Consider the following 18312-nt stretch of genomic DNA (forward strand, 5'->3'; position numbering starts at 1 on the left):
CTGCGTACTTAGCAGGAAGTGATCCCATTGAGCACAGGGGAACTTACCTTCAAGTAAACACGCAGAGGGGTTGTTCGGTGGGGCTACGATCCTAGACAATGCAGCATGTGCTTACTTGGATGTTCTCGCTGTATTTAATAGTGATTACTCTGCTAAGTGTGCATAAGATTGCAGCATTACTTGGGTAGTAAGCCTGAGTTAACACAGTGGGTCCTCGGAGTAAACAGACATAGGATCAAGATGCACATGTGATAAAGACATGGGTTTTGAGCAAAGCCACAACAACTAGAAGTGCAATCTTAATGCAGCTCAATTGTAAGTAGGTACTACTGAATCAAGAGGGACTTCTGAATGACTATGTGCCCTTTTGAAGCAACTCAGATAGGTAGATCTTCTGTGTGGTGTTCCCTTGATGCATTGTTCTGCAGTGTTCACAGGGGTGGAGGGGAATAGCTTGGGATTTGTGTAATAGTTTAATAGTTGTAGCCTCTCATTAGTGAAGCATAAGTTCTGTTCAAGTGACTAGAGCTTGCATGAGAAGGGAGTAGTTTGACCCGGTTTTCACTTTTGCAACCAAAAATGTTTTGTACATGTTATCATACATGCTAAATTGCATTGAGTTCAATGAGGCAGGCATGGACAGGATCAGTCAGTTTGCTTCCCCAGTGGCTGTCCAGTGCTGTTGGAGTGTGAATCCCATCATCCTCTGTAAAAGCTATGCTTGCTGATAGTGCTATGTGAATAATAATCCTAGCTGTATAGAATTAGAAGGTCCAAGCTAAGTATGCTGCTACGCACGTCTCAACTTTATTTATTGAGGTATTTATACCCTGCTTTTCAAGGCAAGAAACTTTCATAAGACAACTTACAATATAGCTAAGTTAGTGCAATTTAAAAAGAATGAACATTCAGTTAAAAAACAACCAAAACTTTTCCTGAGTCTCTTTCAGTTCTGTGACTAAAGGTTCACATATATAGGAATGAATACTTGTGGTTTTCGTTAGGACTGTGATATATATATAGGGATTGGATTAATCCTTTCCTCCCCACCATGGCTCCAGTGGAAATCAGCCCCGCCTCTAGTGCTGCTATTAGCGCTGAGAGGGAGCCTCCTGTTGGCAACTATATTCGTAAATGGCCAGCTCTCTCTCTGAAGTTCATTGCAAGTCAATAGTTTGGATAGGAGCAGTCGATTTAGATTTATTTCAGCTAGGCCTTTTAAAAGTGTAATATGGAAAAAACTCCTGTTGCTCAATAGAAAAATACATTTTTTTAAAAAAGTGCTCTCCACAATAAACTCTCTCCAAGAAGGAAAAAAATGTTGTTGGGCAATATTTATTTTATGATCTTCTAAATTACTAGTATGTCTTTTAAGGAGAAACAGCCAACACATACCCTACAGCAAGTTTAGGGTGCCAGAGAAGAGGTAGTAGATAAGAGAAGGCACAATATCATTCTTGGCAATGCCTTTTTTCTCAGAATACAGTGGGGCCCCACTCATACGGCGGGTTATGTTCCAGATCCCCGGCTAAAAGCAAACCCCCCCAAAAAGTGGAAGTCTATCAATAAAATGGTGCCCGATGCCCGAAAAACACCATAAAAGCGGAACGAGTGCTGTATGAGTGGGGCCTTACTCTAATTGAAAGCTGCTGTATTAGCGGGCCGCCGAAAAGCGGGACCCTACTGTACATTGCAGTGCTCAGCTCGCATTACAGAGAAAGTGGCAAATTTGCTGAGGATTCTTAAGAACTGTGTGGGTCATTAATTGCCTGATTGTTTTTAGAAAATCTAGGGGAACAATGTGTCTAAGCTTTTCAGCAGGCTTCTTCTGAAAAACTATTGCTCACAGGAAGAAGGCAGAATTTCTGGGGGCTGTTCAAGTGGATAAAGAACATTGTGTAACTGGAACAAATGATACAGTTAGAGCTACCCTAAAAACAGGTTGAAGTCAAATTAGCAGATGCTATTATTATTATTTACATTTATTAGTCGGTTTATACAAAGAACATTTCTCAAAGTGACTTGACAAGAGGCAATGAGGGAACTGGATAAGAGTGGTGGCATTGCCTAAAGCTCTTTAATGCTCAATGCTGTGAGGGCTCATCCAGACGACTGTAAAATGTGTGACATGATCGCTTTGTGTTTTCATTATTTTTCGGTCGTCCATATGACACAGCACACTTTTGAGCATTTTCGTGCGGTTAAATCCGCTCCTGCAATGCAGCAAATCATTCGATTTGCTTTTTTAAACCAGGAATCATCTGCTGTACCTTCAGGCGCTCGGATGCAATACCATGGACTTTACAGCTGTGGGCATTTGATGGGCGGTTTTTGGGCGGTTCCCCATATCCCTTCCCTCATTCCCAGCCAATCACGTATTTCCACTGTTGCGCATGTGCGCGGATGTCCGGGGAAAGCCCGGGGGAAAAAGGAACCTATCAGAGCAATGGTGTGGTGTTGCCCCCCCCCGCAACTTCTACTGCGCAGATGCAAAAAGCGCATTTGCGCAGAAGCAGCAACAGCGGTTAATTTTTAGCCAGGCTGCAAACTGGGCAGCCGCTCAGGGTAAGATCTGCAATTGTGGTTGTTTGTAAACTTTTTCAAGGGAGAAAATATTTATCTTTGCCTAACCTCCACCTCCCACCCCTCACCCCCCTCATCAAATGCCCTTCTTGAACGTATTGGTCTTTGCTTCCAGGCATCCAGAGTCGAGGGAGAGGGGGGGGAGAAGAGAAATAGAGGCTTTCCTCCTGGATTACAGACACTCAGGCACCTTTAGTCAATTTCGCTTTCCTGCCTGTAAGGCTACTCTCTTTGAGTCTTGTCAATTTCAACCACAGCCTGCAGGTTCTCAGCAGCCCAGCTGAGCTGAAAAGCATACAGTGGCTTTTGTGAAATATCACAAATACAAGCAAAAAACCCACAGGAATTATTGGCATATAAGTGGTTTGCTAGAGCGTCTCAGCCACCCGCAACCATAGAGACTGGTGGTCTACCTTCCTAGACATGACACATCGTTACTTGCTGTTCTGGAGAAATAAGTGGAATTGCAATCATGCGTATCTCCAGAAACGTTAAAGGTAGAAAAGCATAGAGTCGGTTTTGCAAAATATCGCAAATACAAACAAACAAAAATACAGGAATTATAGGCATATAAGTGGTTTGCATGTTTCTTTTATCAGAGGGAACACCTCAAAGCCTGTGCTGGTCGCTTCAGCGCAAATTTACACAGCAGCACGCGGCGCTGTTTGCCTGCATTCCCTGCCTGAGCCAAGAGCAGCCACCCGTGGGGGGGGCTGTTTGCTTTCCTCAGGGGCAGCATTCCTGCCGCTGAGCCGCATAACGGTCTGGGGCTGAACCCTGCAGTGAATGAGCCCAAGGGTTATGGGGGGATTCGCTGATCCCTTGCACTGCCCACAATCCCCCTGGATGGTCAGGGGCAGCTGGAGACACCCCCCGGCTGGCGCTGCTCCAGAGGGATGAGCGACAAGGAACTCCATTACAGCCACTACTACCAAACCATCAGGAAATGCAAACTTTTGCGCTCGTACATTCAAGCGCATGCGCCTTGTTGTACTTTGTTGCAAACGGGGAGAGGAGCATACGTCATATTTTTGCGGACCAATTGGCTGATAGGGGGGAGTGTTATGGGCAGAGCTGGGAAAAAGCGAGAAGAAGTACGGGTCCTCTCGCTATGTGTGTGGGTGCAAAAAAAGCATTTTTTTAATTGGGAAAGAGCAAACCGGATATAGAAAACGTGGATTATCCCGCTCCGTTTGGATGAGCCCTGAGTCAACTTTTCAGATTTGGTTGAAGTACTCTGTTAGTATGGGAAGACTAATAATGCACCTCAGGACCCCAGTACCTCAAGGACTGCCTCTCCCCACATGAACCAACATAAACCCTGTGTTCATCATCTGAGGCCCTTCCTTGTGTGACCTTTCCAGAGGATGTTCAGAGGGTGGCGACACAAGAACAGGCTGTTTTGGTGGTGGCTCCCCATTTGTGGAATGTTGTGCCCAAGGAAGCACACCTGGCACCGTTGTCTGTTTTTAGGCACCTGGAAAAATATTCTTATTTACCCAGACTTTGGGGTTTTAGTTGGAAGGGTAGTTAGATATGTCAGTGGCCTTTGTTGTGCTCATCCTTTAAGTAGGGTGGGTAGGACTTGTTCCTTTTAAGCATATATTTTGGTGAGTATTAGTTTTTTTATATATAGATATATTTCTGATTTTAATGTCTCATTTCTTTTTTTATTGCGTAAGTTGCTTTGAGACATACGAGTGCAAAAATGCAACTAATCAATATAATAATTGCATTCTGTTTGACGTACATTTTATGTTTGTCTGCTGTGCATACATATGTTATCTACACCATGCTTGAAACTTCTGCATAGTTCATACATGGTATGTACGTTAATATGTTTGGCAATGTAATGAGAATTTTGTTTCATTCAACTTCTGGATTTTTTTCTATAGATCAAATGTAGAAAGAGGCTTTTTTGACTTCAATAAGGCTGCAATCCTATATCTGGTAATACGTCCCATTGAATTTAATAGTGCTTACTTCTAAGTAGACAAGTATAAGATTGTACTATGAATCTACATGGGATGCTAGGGTGCGGAAGATAATTGCTTTTCTGTTTCTCTCTTCACAACCACTCCACCTCAGTACATTTTGAGAGAAGACAAGTAATGGGAAGTTCTTAGCTTTTCCACTCCTGTGAACTATGTGCACATAATTACTTTTTATGACATAATTTTGAAACATGGGAAGTTAACAGACTTTTGTCTAGTGCCAAATGTGTTCTCCCTGACTTGGGGTTGGGGAACCTAAGGCTCATGGGGACCAAATGCAGCTGTCCAGTGTGCTTCTATCTGGCCCTTAAAGACTCTTCACTAGGCTTCGTTCCTCACTGGCCCTGCAGGTTCCATGCCCTTGAGCACTCTTGCTTGGCTGGAATGTGATCATGCCTTTTTCTTTCCTGGAGGCAGAAAGATGTATGTAGAAACCTCTGACTTTCTTCTGGCTGGAATGTAGCCTACAGCACAAAGGCAAGAGTTGCATTAACTGTTCTGTCCACTTTTGCCTCTAGCCCTACCCACTACTGGCATGCAGCCCCAGCAAGGTTGCCCACATGAAAATGTGGCCCTTGGTCATCACTAAACAAGGCAAAGATGTGACAAATGTGGAGTCATACAGACCAGTAGTATTATTAAATCAAGATTTTAAATTATGGTCTGGAATACTTGCAAGGACATTAAACACCTTTATAGGCAACTATATTAAAGAGGATCAAGCTGGATTGGTTAAGGGTAGGAAAATGTCATTTAGTATTCAAAGAAATTTGAATAATATTAACATTTTTAAAAAGTAATCCTTACAGGTTGATCTTCTTAGATGCTGAAAAGGTGTTCGATTGGATAAAATGGGAATGTCTTTTTTCAAGTTATGCCAAAAAATGGTTATGGGCTCCACTTTTGTCACATGGATTACATCAATTTGTAAAAATCCAAATGCCTTTGTTTATGTAAGTAAATGCGATCAGAAACATTTATACAGTGTAGGAGAACATGACAGGGTTTTCACTCATTGTTTAACATCACAATTGAGCCATTAGCAGTGTTGCGCTGTGTGTAATTTGTGTGCTTAATTTCGTTTAAAGCAACACCACAGCAGCAGAGTAACAGCAGATGTTGAAATGTGAGAGTTTGCCTAAGAAAGCAGGCTTTTACCCTGCATCAGCATCACTGAGACTGGAGACTTAGTAAAATAAGAAAAGCTACTTTATTTATAGAAATACATAGATAGAAAAGCAAACCTAGTTCTAACTAACTAAGTTGGAGGCATAACGCCCAGGTGTAGGAGTTAGCCCCATGCTTGGAGAGAGCAGAGACAAAGGGATGTCTCCTTTCTCCTGGACAGTTGAGAAACAAAGGAATAGAAAGGGCAGGAGGAGGAGGGGCAGGTAAGCTTCCAGAAGGAAGTCAGTTGGAGCATCACAGGTAAAAGGTAAACAAGCCTATCCATCTGGAGGACCCTAGCCCTATCTTCCTTCTGGAGCACAGACAAAAGAACAAAATAGGAGTTGCTCTTGCCCCAGTTCCAACAAGCAGAAGCTGTGAGGGATGATCAAGATATAGTAGGATTAAGAGTGGGAACCGATACAGCTAAAATGAATCTTTATGCAGATGATACAGTTTTGACACTGGGAAACCCAGAGGGTTTTGGGGGAAAGTGCTAAAAATCTTTAGGGACTACAGTAGACATTCAGGTTATAAAATCAATCTGACAAAATCAGAATGGTTTGGTTACCACATGCAGAGGGAAATGAAGGATGAGTTAGCTCAGAAACACTTAATACCTTGAAAAGCTACACCTATTAGATATTTAGGGTGCTGGATAACTCAAAATCTGGAGGAAGAGATTGCATTTAATCACAACAATTGAATGCATGAAATAAAGATCTGGTGAAGTGGGAAAATCTAAAATTCTTTTGGATGTCTAGGAACTCTATAATAAAGAGGAATATAATGCCATGAGTCTTGTTTTTGATGTTAAAAATCCTGTTGAAAGTGAGCAAGAGTCTATTAAAGAAATGACAAGATCTATTACTAATTTTTTTATGGCAGGTAAGAAGCCAAGAGTAACAGCTATAACTCTGTCTCAGAAAAGGGACCAAGGAGGTTTGGCACTTCCAATGTCAAACAGTATTATCAAGCAACAAGACAGTACGACTTAAAAGATTGGTTTATGAACCCTTATCATCAAAAATTGAAGGGGATGACCTATCTATTACAATAAAACATGCTCTCTGGTATCGCGATAGGAATGATTATTTTGGAAATAAATGAGAATGTAATTACATAGGAAATCTATTCAGTGAAGAAAATGTAAAAATAAATTAAGTCCAAGTCTATCACTTTTTGCAGTTATTTTTATAATAAGGAATGTAAGAACAAAGATGTTGGGGGAAATATGATCTGATGGGAGGGAAAATGGACTAATTGAACTTAGAGATATGTTAATAGGGGGAATGATAAGAACATTTAATCAGATTAAACAAGCTCTGAATTTTTCTCATCTACCTTTTCCCTAATATCATCAAGTAAGAGAGATAATTATTAAATTATTAGAGATTTATGGTTCATTAAGAGACCCAACAAAGTTAAAGATACTGACTTCATCAAATAAACATGTGAAAGGTACCTTAAGTTGGACATGGGGCCAAGGACACAATCCACCTCCGAGATATGTTTTGGTCTTGTACCAAAATTCAAATATTTTGGAACATGGTCGCATTAGAAATTAAAAATATATTGGGGTATGAGCTTCTTAAAGATCCAGTGGTGATGCTGTTTGGTTATTTTAAAGACTGTGTAATAAGAGGATGTAGGGATGATAATTTATTTGCTGACAGCACCTAGAATGGTAATATGTCAAAACTGGAACAAAACTTATCACACTTCTATATATTTTTGGCTTATAAAAATTTGGGATTTAGCCTGCATGGATAAATTAATGACCCCTGTTAGGGTGAGAAAAAGTTGGCAATGTGAAAATGGTTTGATAGAAAAGTGCAGTTTGTTTATTACTTATTGGAACAATAAAGTGCAGGACAGTGAATCTGTATTTATTGTTGGGAGATACTTAAGAATTCTAAAGTATGAGATGATTTTGGTTGTGATAATTAAATTAATGTGTGATCATGTATTGAAATTTTATAGCTTTCTTGGGGACTTTTTAACACAATACATGTGTGACAATCTCTTGCAATTGAATTGGTATACCGGTGTATTATTTTCATATGCTTTTGTATTTTGTCTAATAAATTTAAATTAATCAAGAAAAATGTGGCCCTTGGACTGAAAAAAGTTCCCCATCTGTGTTCTGTATCAAAGAAACAATGTTTTCATGTTTTCAACAATGGGCAAGGCCATGTACATATTGGGATTTGCAGGAGCATAGAATGCCAGTAACTGGTATTTGGTGCTAAAAGGGAATCTCTGTTTTCATTTTGAAAATAAAACAAAAAGCCATCTACAGTTGTGAAGATGTGTGTGGAGATGGATGAGCAATGCTTGGTGAACTCTCAAAAGCCAGGAGGGTTGCTCAGGAGGATCTCCAGAGGGCAAAAGCTGGGGCCATCAAGGGGGAGGTTTTTCCTCCTGTCTTGCCCCGCCCCTCTGCCTGGATCCTTGGAAGGAGGAGCTGCAGACTGAGAGGTACTACTGCAGGGGTGAGACTGCTGGGCCTGGGATCATCAGAGGGCAAGCTTTTCCACCTGCCCTGCCCCCTCACCTATGCTTTTTCTGACATTTCTGGAACATCTTTACTAGGAAGATGAATGTATTTGGCTTTTAGTGATGGTTGATTTTTAAAAAAAATGTTAAGATTTTGTCTTACATTTTTGTAAATTATATTGTTCTTTTTTTCACTTGTATTTTGTATCTGTGTGTATTTTTGTGAGCTGCCTTGGAGGCCTTTCTGGCCAAAAGTGGCATAAAAATAAACCATAACATAACAATCCTTCTAAAGGGTAATTGTAAAACTTGCTATAGACTCAGTTTAAATTTGTAAAAGGAAAAGTATATTTCTAGTACTAGAATGGCTGGTTTGACTGTATTTCAGGTGTTAATATAGCAGAACCTGATGTGCCCTACGAAGTGTTTTTCTTTAAGGCAAGCTAACCCTCTGTGTATGTATTGCTATTCTGAATCGGAGATTCAGCAAATGTCCAGATTAGAACAGCACCTTTTCCTTAGAGGAAGGCTGGAATATGGATTTAGTTAAATATCTAGAAACTATACTTCCGTGTAAAATATAAGACAGTATACAGATTAAAAATAGTATTACAATAAAAACGTCAAACACATCCATAAGAGCTGGCTGGCAGAGAATCTCAGGTTTGAAAGGCCCCTGTGTGAATAATACAGTTTTTTAGAAGACATCTAAAAATGAGCAGGGATGGCTGCTGCCAAACGTCTATTGGGAAGGAGTTCCACAGGGCAGGGTTTGCCATGCTAAAGCCTCAGCCCCTGATAAAGGCCAGCTGAACCTCAGGGACACGTGGGGCCACCAAAAGTGCCCTGTCAGAAGACCTTGGTGATCGAGGATGTAACTAAACATAATCTACTGACTGGTCTTTCTTTAGATGCCTGCTCTGCAGAAACAAGCTTTAAATGGAGAAATACAAGTCCACCACAGGCCTGGACAGGGTGCACAATCTTTTGCAAAACTTGAAAGCGAGAGAGGCTTCTTCGCATGGATGGAGAAACCTACTATAGGCTAGTTGCCTTGGCTGCTGGGTAACTGGATTTTTGCTTGCCTTGGTTTTTTCAATGGGATACGTGGCAGATTAGTTTAAGCTTTACTGAAACAGATTTTTAGTGACAGCAGATTTTCACTTGTAGGCAGCAGTGCTCTCAAGACAGGACTTTAGGGCAGATGCCAACTGCGCCCGTTCCTTGACCTGTCTGACTTGACTATGGTGACACACGCCTTAGTTACATCCCGATTAGACTACTGTAATGCACTCTACGTAGGGCTACCTTTGAAGACTGCTCGGAAACTTAAATTGGTACAAAGAGCTGCAGCCAGAATGTTAACTGGAGCTGGGCTCAGGGAACACACAACCCCTTTGTTGTACCAGCTCCACTGGCTGCCAATATGTTTCCGGGCACAATTCAAAGTGCTGGTTTTGACCTATAAAGCCTTATACGGCTCAGGTCCAGGTTATCAGCTAGATCGTATCTCCCCCTATGATCCTGCCCAGACTCTGAGATCATCCGGTGAGGCCTTACTTTCTACTCCTTCTTTTTCACAAGTTTCTCTTGTAAAGACACAAAATATGGCTTTTTCGCTGGCTGCCCCCAGATTGTGGAATTCCCTCCCCAGTGAAGTACGATTAGCTTCCTCACTTCTTTCCTTCCGTGCTAAGGTGAAGACGATCCTATTCAGATGGGCTTTTAATTGAATTGGTAATTAACTCTTACCTTGTATTTGATTTAATTCATTTTAACTATTTTAATTCTGTATATTTACTGTTTTAACTCTTCATGATTATTTTTGTAAGCCGCCCTGGGTTCTTTGGAAAAAGGGCGGGGTATAAATATTTTAAATAAATAAATGTCCAGCACAGCAGAATGATCAGGAGGGTCCCCAAACACAGCAGCGTTGCCTTACCACATTTTGCAAAAAGTGAAGTAATACACTTCTAAAGGTGATCCTGCCTCCGTAAGACCATTAAATCCAGATCTGAAATAACCTAAATACACCACACCTTGTAGGCACTGACATCCATTTATCCACCCAGCATGCACTAAAGCCTTCATCTGGGTTGCTTTACTCAACTTAATGTGCAAGGAACTTGGGCATGGAGTGTGGTATAGTGTTGAACAGGGACCAGTCATATCAAGACTGGAAATAGACAATAGTTAAAGAGTTGGAAGTGGTTTGAGAGAGTCAGAAGCATTGCTTCTCATGGTGTAAATACATTTCTTTTATCCCATTGGTGCCTCAGATCAAACAGATTTTTAAAACAACAGAAAGCGGATCAGCATATGCATCGTGAGCAGGTTCTTCTTTCAGAACACCATCAGCTTGTGTGTTTGGGAACTGGCAAATGTCTCCAGTTCAAATCTGTTCTCAGCTATATGTTCATTGCTTTGTCTTGGGCCGCTCTCTTTCTTAGCCTAGCATACCTCACGGGATGGGCTATAGCTCAGTGATGCGGCATCTGCCTTGCAGGCAGAAGGTCCCAAGTTCAGTCTCCAGCATCTCCAGATAAGGTATCCCGGTCTGAAACCCTGGACAGCTGCTGCCAGACAGTGCAGACAATACTGAGTCAGGCGGACCAATGGTCAGACTTGGCATACGTCAGCTTCCCAATGTATGTTATTTGAGGATAAAGGTGTGTGAGTGAGTGTGTGCGAGAGAGAGGTTTCACATGCCATGTTGGCTGATTGGAACACCTTGCCAGTATACAGATGTGATGAAATAAAATGGTGCACCTATCCAGTCTTCCTCTTTGTGAGTTCAAGGTGGCATGAGCTTAATGTACATGTGTGGGAGAGGTGGATTTATGTGTGGTGTGGCTTAAATTTATGTTTGAAGATTTGGTTTTACGTTAGGTGAATGATAATATTCCTTGTAGTCCTCTGACAACCAACGGGCTTTTAAACCTACTCCTTACGATATCCTCAAAACTACATTGTAACAATCTGGGTGTCCACTGTACAACTCAAAAGAGGATCATGTCAAAAGTCTTTATCTCGTTAAAAGGATTCTGTCATATTCAGAAAGTAAAAATTATAATTGGTGTTTGAACTGTTAAAGAGCCAAACCTAAATATAACACAAAGTAGATGATAAGCCAGTAAATCTGTAAAACCACAACTAAGCCTACTGATGCAGAAGGTGACTAGTTTACTAGATAGTAGTGCAACACTACCTACTCTACTCATGCTGTTTTCTGGGAATGCACTTTTGCTTATGAAGGATCTATGTATATGTACACATTACAAACCGGATGAAATAAAAAGAAAATCTGGATCATGCATTTATAGGTCTTTTGACTGAAAACTAGACAAACTGGTGCTTGTTGATGGAGAAAGGCCAGCTCATCTGAAGGAAATTGCCAATGCTAGGAGGTTACATTGCCATAAGAATATCATCATTTGTAGAATAGTCACTCCAAGGGAATGCTTTCAATGGTGGATATCTTCAGAAGTGTTTAGCATAAGCCAGAGGTGGGAACCAAAAACCTGGGGCCAAATGCAGCCCTCCAGGCTTTTTTACCTGATACTTTGGACTTGCTGTAGGCCACACCCCCTCCTTGGCCACACACCCCTCTCTCCAGACCACGCCCCTCACTGACCACACTTCACACTCTCTGGGAGTATTTTTTCCTGGGTGGAATGTGTCTTGCCTGGCTGTATGGTGGATAGAGAGAGAGCTGTAAAAAAGTAAAAGTTACATTCATTGCTCTGCCCATTTTTGTTTCTGGCCCCATGGGAGGTTGCCCAAAAGGAAATTTGGCCCTTGGACTGAAATTGGTTCTCAACCCCTGGCATTAAGCACTGAATTTGTGTGATAATACCATGATTAAAGCTTGGCAGAAGTCGGTTATCCTTTGGGAAGTTACATAGGAAATGCTTCAACAGCATCTGAAATCGAGCAAAAACGTTAGCCATGAAGATCTTGGTGCTTGGCACACACCTGACAATGAAAGCAATGTTGCACTAGAAGCTAAAGCATCTGCTTCTTTTCATAGGTTTGTCTTGGTTAGGGGATTGTTATATATGCCAGAAACAGATGTGACCGCTAAGGTGACAGCTGTGTGCATGGCAGGTAGTGGGGACAAGAAATGAAAGCTGATGGGGAGGAAATCTTGCTACTTTGGTTCTAAAAGCTTTTGAGAACTCTTAACTCTCCTCTTGCTTATTTTTCCACACACCCAATTTAAGCTATTGGAAATTGAGATCTGTCATCTTCCAGTACAATAATCTCTATTACTCAAACACATGGGAGAGAACAAGCTGTCAATCTAAAATAAATCCTTGACCAAACACCTAACCTTTGTAAATGCATGTTGAGAATACCTCGCAAGAGTAAGATAACTGGACCCAGAACTGTTATCATCTCCTTTTTACAGTACCTATTTCCTCTATGACTATAGGAAAAGCTGTATAAATGCAATGGATTCTATCTACTAAAGCTGTTCCATTAGCACATGGATTTGCACTTGCACAACAGAACGTCTCCTCCTCTCCCTGTATATCCCTGTGCCCCCACAAATCTCCAGAGGGTTAGGGAACAGATTGGGGGCATGGAAGCGGGGAAGGAGAGGGAGGGGAAGTTCTGCTGCACAAGTGAAAGTCCTTGCACTAACAGGATGATTTCATTGGATCCAACAATAATTTTTGAAAGGCATCCATTTGCTTTCACCATTCCCTTTCACCTGTTCCTGCCCATCTGCATGGTTAGATTTCACTGGCCCTTGTGACATCATACTGCGCTTGCACATGGGATACCAACAGGGCATTCCATTAAACTGTGTGCTTACATGTATTCCAAGCCTTCTCTTTTTGCCTTATTATTTGATAATAGGAATGGGGAGGTTTGCTATATTAGATGGCACCTGGGTATTAAAAGTCTGGCCAGTAACACCCATTAAGGAGGAAAAAATAAGATACCGACCCTCGTTCAAAGCCCCTGTAAAGTTATGTATTCATGGTACTTTCATTATGTCCTGCTTATTATTGTGGGAAATTTGTTGTTTCCATTATCTAAGGAGCATTGTTTTCTTATGTATATTTTAGTATGGTGTGGCAGGAATATTTGGGTAAAAGTTGCTTGCCACCTTCTTCTGAAATATTAGGAGGTTCACTACATCGTATAAATGATCCACAACCCATTCAGGTTAATCTCACAGATCTTGGGTGACCTTATTTACAGACAATCCCCTATTCTAAAACTGCAACTCACCAGCAACAGGCCTCCCAAAACAGACATGAACACAGGGACCAAACTGTAACCAACCCAGATCCCAGCTCTGTCCCCATATAAACCAGGCAACTGGACCTAATAATGTTGACCATAACACCAAGGGTTCATTCATCTGCTCATCTTCCATTGTGATACATGATATCATCTGCCAACAACCAGAGGTTGGAAGATTACTTTTAAAAAGTAATAAATTACAGTTACAGTTACATGGCCCAAAAAAGTAGTAATTACCGTTACACTTACAATTGCTCTGAAAGTAACTGATTACTTTACTTTTCCTCCAAAGTAATCACTACAATTACATTTCAGTTACTTTAAAAAACCCGCCTACAAGGTGCTGGCCTTGGCTGCTGCACATCTAAGTAGCCTAAAACAACATTAAAAATAAACACACACATACAGAGGTAGTAGAATAATTATTTTTATTCATAAGATAGCAATGGTGGTCTCTTCGCTGGTAAGGGTGGTGTAGAGGGAGGCTGAGGCCACTACTCAGATCTTTGCACATCAAACCAAGTGCAACCCCCCCACTCAGCCAGCAGGCATAATCTCTCTCACTTAACCACCTCCCGGACCCTGCCCTGCCACCAACTAAGGGACACTCACTCAAGCAAACATTTTCCCCTGAGATGCAAAAAAATTAAAATACTGCAAATGCAGCACAGTAGCCAGAGAGGGTCGTGGAGGCCACTTTGTGTGCCAAGTGCAAACACAGTACACTCTCTCTCTCTCTCTCTCTCTCTCTCTCTCTGTGTGTGTGTGTGTGTGTGTGTGTGAGACACACACACACACAAATACGTTGTCATCTTTCACCTCCACAGTTCTTTCTCTCCATTCTGCTGCTGCCTCCTTCTCCTCCTTTATCCATGTTCTTGACCTCCGGATCCTTTTTTCCTCCACTCCATTCTTCACCACCACTATCCATTTTTTAAAATAATTGTTTTCTCCACTCCACCCTGTCTCACTCTCCGCCTCCTCCCCATCCACAGAGCATGAGGAAAGAGCGACACTGCACAGAAGCCCAGTTTGAGGCACATGATTTTCATCCACAAATCAGAGGAGCAGAAGACTTCCCCTGCTCCCCCCCCCAAAGTAATGCCCAAAAGTAATTCTGGAAACGTTACAATTACTCCACAAAAGTAGTAAAATTACTCCTAGTTCTATTACAATCAAAAAGTAAAGGAATTACCCACTCGTTACTCAAAAAAGTAATGAATGACAAGTAATTCATTACTTGTAACTAGTTACTTTCAAGCTCTGCCAACAAACCCTTCTGCATTCATTCTACATAGGACAAACAGGTCCGTCTCAATGCAAAAGAACAAGTGGATGCCGTTGACCCCAGAATGGGCAATATTCAGAAACCAATAGGAGAACATTACTTGGACAAACTTCAAAGGGAGATACCAGTTTGATTACAATTTATCAAGAAGTTCAGCTCTGTCACCTGTGTCACTTGAGATAATGGATGTTGATCCCATCACTATAGGTGTTAATTAACTTATCAATGCCAAGATATTTGTAATGTTATCAACACTGCTTTGTGGGTGGTCATTGTTTTAAAGTGTTTCAGTGCTTTGTTTGTCGCCCTGGGCTCCTGCTGGGAAGAAGGGCGGGATACAAATTAATTAAATAAATAATAAATTAATAAATAAATTACATACTTTTGAGCTTTAATGCAATTGTCACTCTGTGTTTGTTGCATTTCATTTACATCTCACCTTACTGTTTCCTCTTCTCTACCCCCCCACACCTATGTGTTTATAAAAATCTTTGGTCCATGAAAGCTTATGCTATAATTTATTATTCTTTAATGTTCCACAAGACTCTTGTGGTATTTTCAGGGGACACCTTGCCCGGTCAACTCTGAATATTATTAGTTATGTCAAATGTTGTTGAATAAATTTGCTCTGTAAGATTCTGTAGCCTAACTTTTTGAGGGTAGGTCAATATTTTTTTTATTACATTGTTATTCCACACCTCCAAAAAGCTTCAGGCAGTGCACATGGTTCCCCCATTTCTCCTCACAACAATCTTGTGCAGTAGGTTAGGCTGAGTGATTATTATAACTAGCCTCCATCACCCAGTCAGCTTTCTGACTGATCAGAAATTTCAACCCAGGGGTTGTAGCCAATGGGTATCCCTCAGAATACCAAAGCCTCTTTGATCCTGTGGGCCCAGTCAGGAGGAACATGATTTTTGTTGTTCTTGTTGATTCCCTCTGTCCCTGCAGCACCTTTCATACTGTTCCAAAGAGTCATCCAACCTTCTGAAGCAGACTTTGCAGGGGGTACGGGTGGAATTGGCAAAAATTACCTACCTCCCCATTTTGCTGTTGGAAGCCTCCACTGGATCAAATAAGCCTTCCATCAGTGTGAAGGACACCTTTGGATGGATATAACCCCAGGTGGCTCCAGTTTACGTCCATCCCCAATCAGTGCACCACACTGGCTTGTACCTGTTTCACAGTGACCAGCCAATGAGTTACCCAAGGTGAAATAAAAAGACCCACAGGACATAAAAGATGCCGCCCTGGGCTCCTGCTGGGAGGAAGGGCGGGATACAAATTCAAATTAAATAAATAAATTAAATAAAAAAATAAAAGATGGAGAAGAGAAGAGAATCAAGCCCTATTCTTCTAAGCCTGCATTGTAATTTAGCTGCTGAGTTGGAAGCTCTGCAAATATATCTACACATTTAGTCACTATCAAGTGGCATTTTGATCACTTGATAGTGTTTCAGTCCAGCAATTGTCCAGAGATCTTTCTGTGCCATAAGGAAGAGAACCTGCTTATCTGGATCAAAATACCAAGAATATATGAATACCTGATGTGAAGAAGTTAATAACTCTACAGTCTTCCCCTGGTTCTTTTTTGAAGTTAGAACAGTTTATAAAGATTTATACATCCAAAATAACCATACATTGCCACCAAGCATAAAAAAACTTACACATTCTTCCTTATCACCTATCACATGAGGTGGCCTTTGCAGTAGCCCAGTGTAAAATGTTGCATTCTGACCGAATATTTATACCTGAGAATCCTCATCTCCGACAACACTAACTTTAATGAGGCACTAAATGGCTGAATATTTTTCCACCTCTAGAGGGACCACCAGGATCAAAGATTAAACATGCCAGCTCACTTGGGGACATTCACACTGTTACGTAACAGCCTTGCTATCAATTTTGTTGGTGTGACATTGTCAGTGTTCAACAGGGAAAGAAAGCTATAATAGGTTAAAATTAGATTACCTACAGACTCAAGGTCTTCTAGCTGTGCTGTTTCAGTTTTAGCAAGTTCATTCACTGACTGAAATCAGTATTACATTATCTCAATATTATTTTTATTTATTTATTTATTAGATGTATATCCCGCCCTTCCTCCTAGTAGGATCCTATATAGAGAGCTATATGAAGGCAATGGAGAAAAGTAATGTTAACAGTTTTAATTATTCTAATTATTCTAAATGTGTTGCCTGAATCAAGTTAATAACATAGATGGAACACTATAAGCAGTGACTAAATGCAGACAAATGCTGCATTTAATACCCAAGCAGTTGGTTTGAATCAGGTTGATTTGTTAATGCTTATAATCCAATTTAGCCTCATTTAGAACTCTGAGAAATTAATATTAATGTGGAAAAGAAGTATCAGCTTATTATATCCATTGTATATGTTATATTCTTCTGGGCAAACTGATCTTCCTCCGCAGGTACATTGCAGTTGCAATTCAACTGGAACACAGCAGAGTTTACTTCTAACTAAAGATGCATAGAACTGAGCAGCAACAGTGCTTACTTAATTTTAAAATCTCCATATTTTCTTGTTCTAGTTCTTTATACTTGGGGCATGTTCACAAGGCCAGTGAGCACAGATATGTTGCCTATCTGCATGTCTTAACTAAACATTTTTAAACATACTATTGGGGATATATGTTCAATGTCTGAGCACAACAGTAAAACCCATAGTTTACTGTTGGCTTATGCACTTCTCCCTCCCATCTCTTCCACAGGCAACCACTAGGAGATCAAAAGCATCCCCTTCCATTTTCAAGTAATCACAGTTAGTCATTAAATCCAAACTGGGACAAACTATTTAGTTTAAGCTGGTGTGTTTACACTACATACAAGCTAAGATGAAACTGGTTCCTGATCCTGACTTGTTTGGGTAAACTGTAGTTTCCAGTTTCTGTGAAATGACAAACTGTTATTAGTTGAAAATGGAAGTGAATACTTCTAATCATCTCAGGATTACTTCGGAGAAGAAGAGCATGTACAGTAGGGCCCCGCTTACTGGTGCTCCGCTTCTGGAACCCGACGTATAAGCGGGGCCCTACTGTATACATTTCTTAGATATAAATGTGATCTAAGAATGATAATGGGTTAATTGCTTTAGTCTTTGGACTTTTTAAAATGTTGCTATACTAAGCTATGCTTACAGATAGGCAATAACAAATTTGCAAAATAAGTTAAAATAATTTTCTACAGGCATTAATACTCAGTGTATGATCATTGTGGAATTATGATTCTAGTCAGCATTCATAACTGTAGAGACAAAAAAGGTGTAGTTTTGAATTATTTTATACCTAGGGTTGCCATATTGCCTGGTTAGCCGGGTTTTACCCGGATTCTTTGCATGCCACCTGGCGCCCGTTTAGCCCCTTAGGTGGCCCGGATTCTCAGCTTTAATTTTTTTAAAAAATTAAGTTTCTAGGTGGTCTGGTTCTCGAGATATACATAAAAACGTCAGCCTGACTGTTAAATCTTTCTTTAAACAGTACATTATAGCACTTCGTAGCTTTAA

At 40.8% G+C, this 18312-nt stretch overlaps 1 protein-coding gene across 1 annotated transcript in view; it reads left to right on the forward strand.

Moving 5' to 3' along the window:
• ZNF518A (zinc finger protein 518A) overlaps nt 1-18312 on the forward strand; it is a 61265-nt gene that overhangs the window by 1968 nt on the left and 40985 nt on the right. The gene's annotated exons all lie outside the window — the stretch shown is intronic.

The sequence above is a fragment of the Rhineura floridana genome, chromosome 7 (genome assembly GCF_030035675.1).
Source record: "Rhineura floridana isolate rRhiFlo1 chromosome 7, rRhiFlo1.hap2, whole genome shotgun sequence".
Classification (NCBI taxonomy): domain Eukaryota; kingdom Metazoa; phylum Chordata; class Lepidosauria; order Squamata; family Rhineuridae; genus Rhineura; species Rhineura floridana.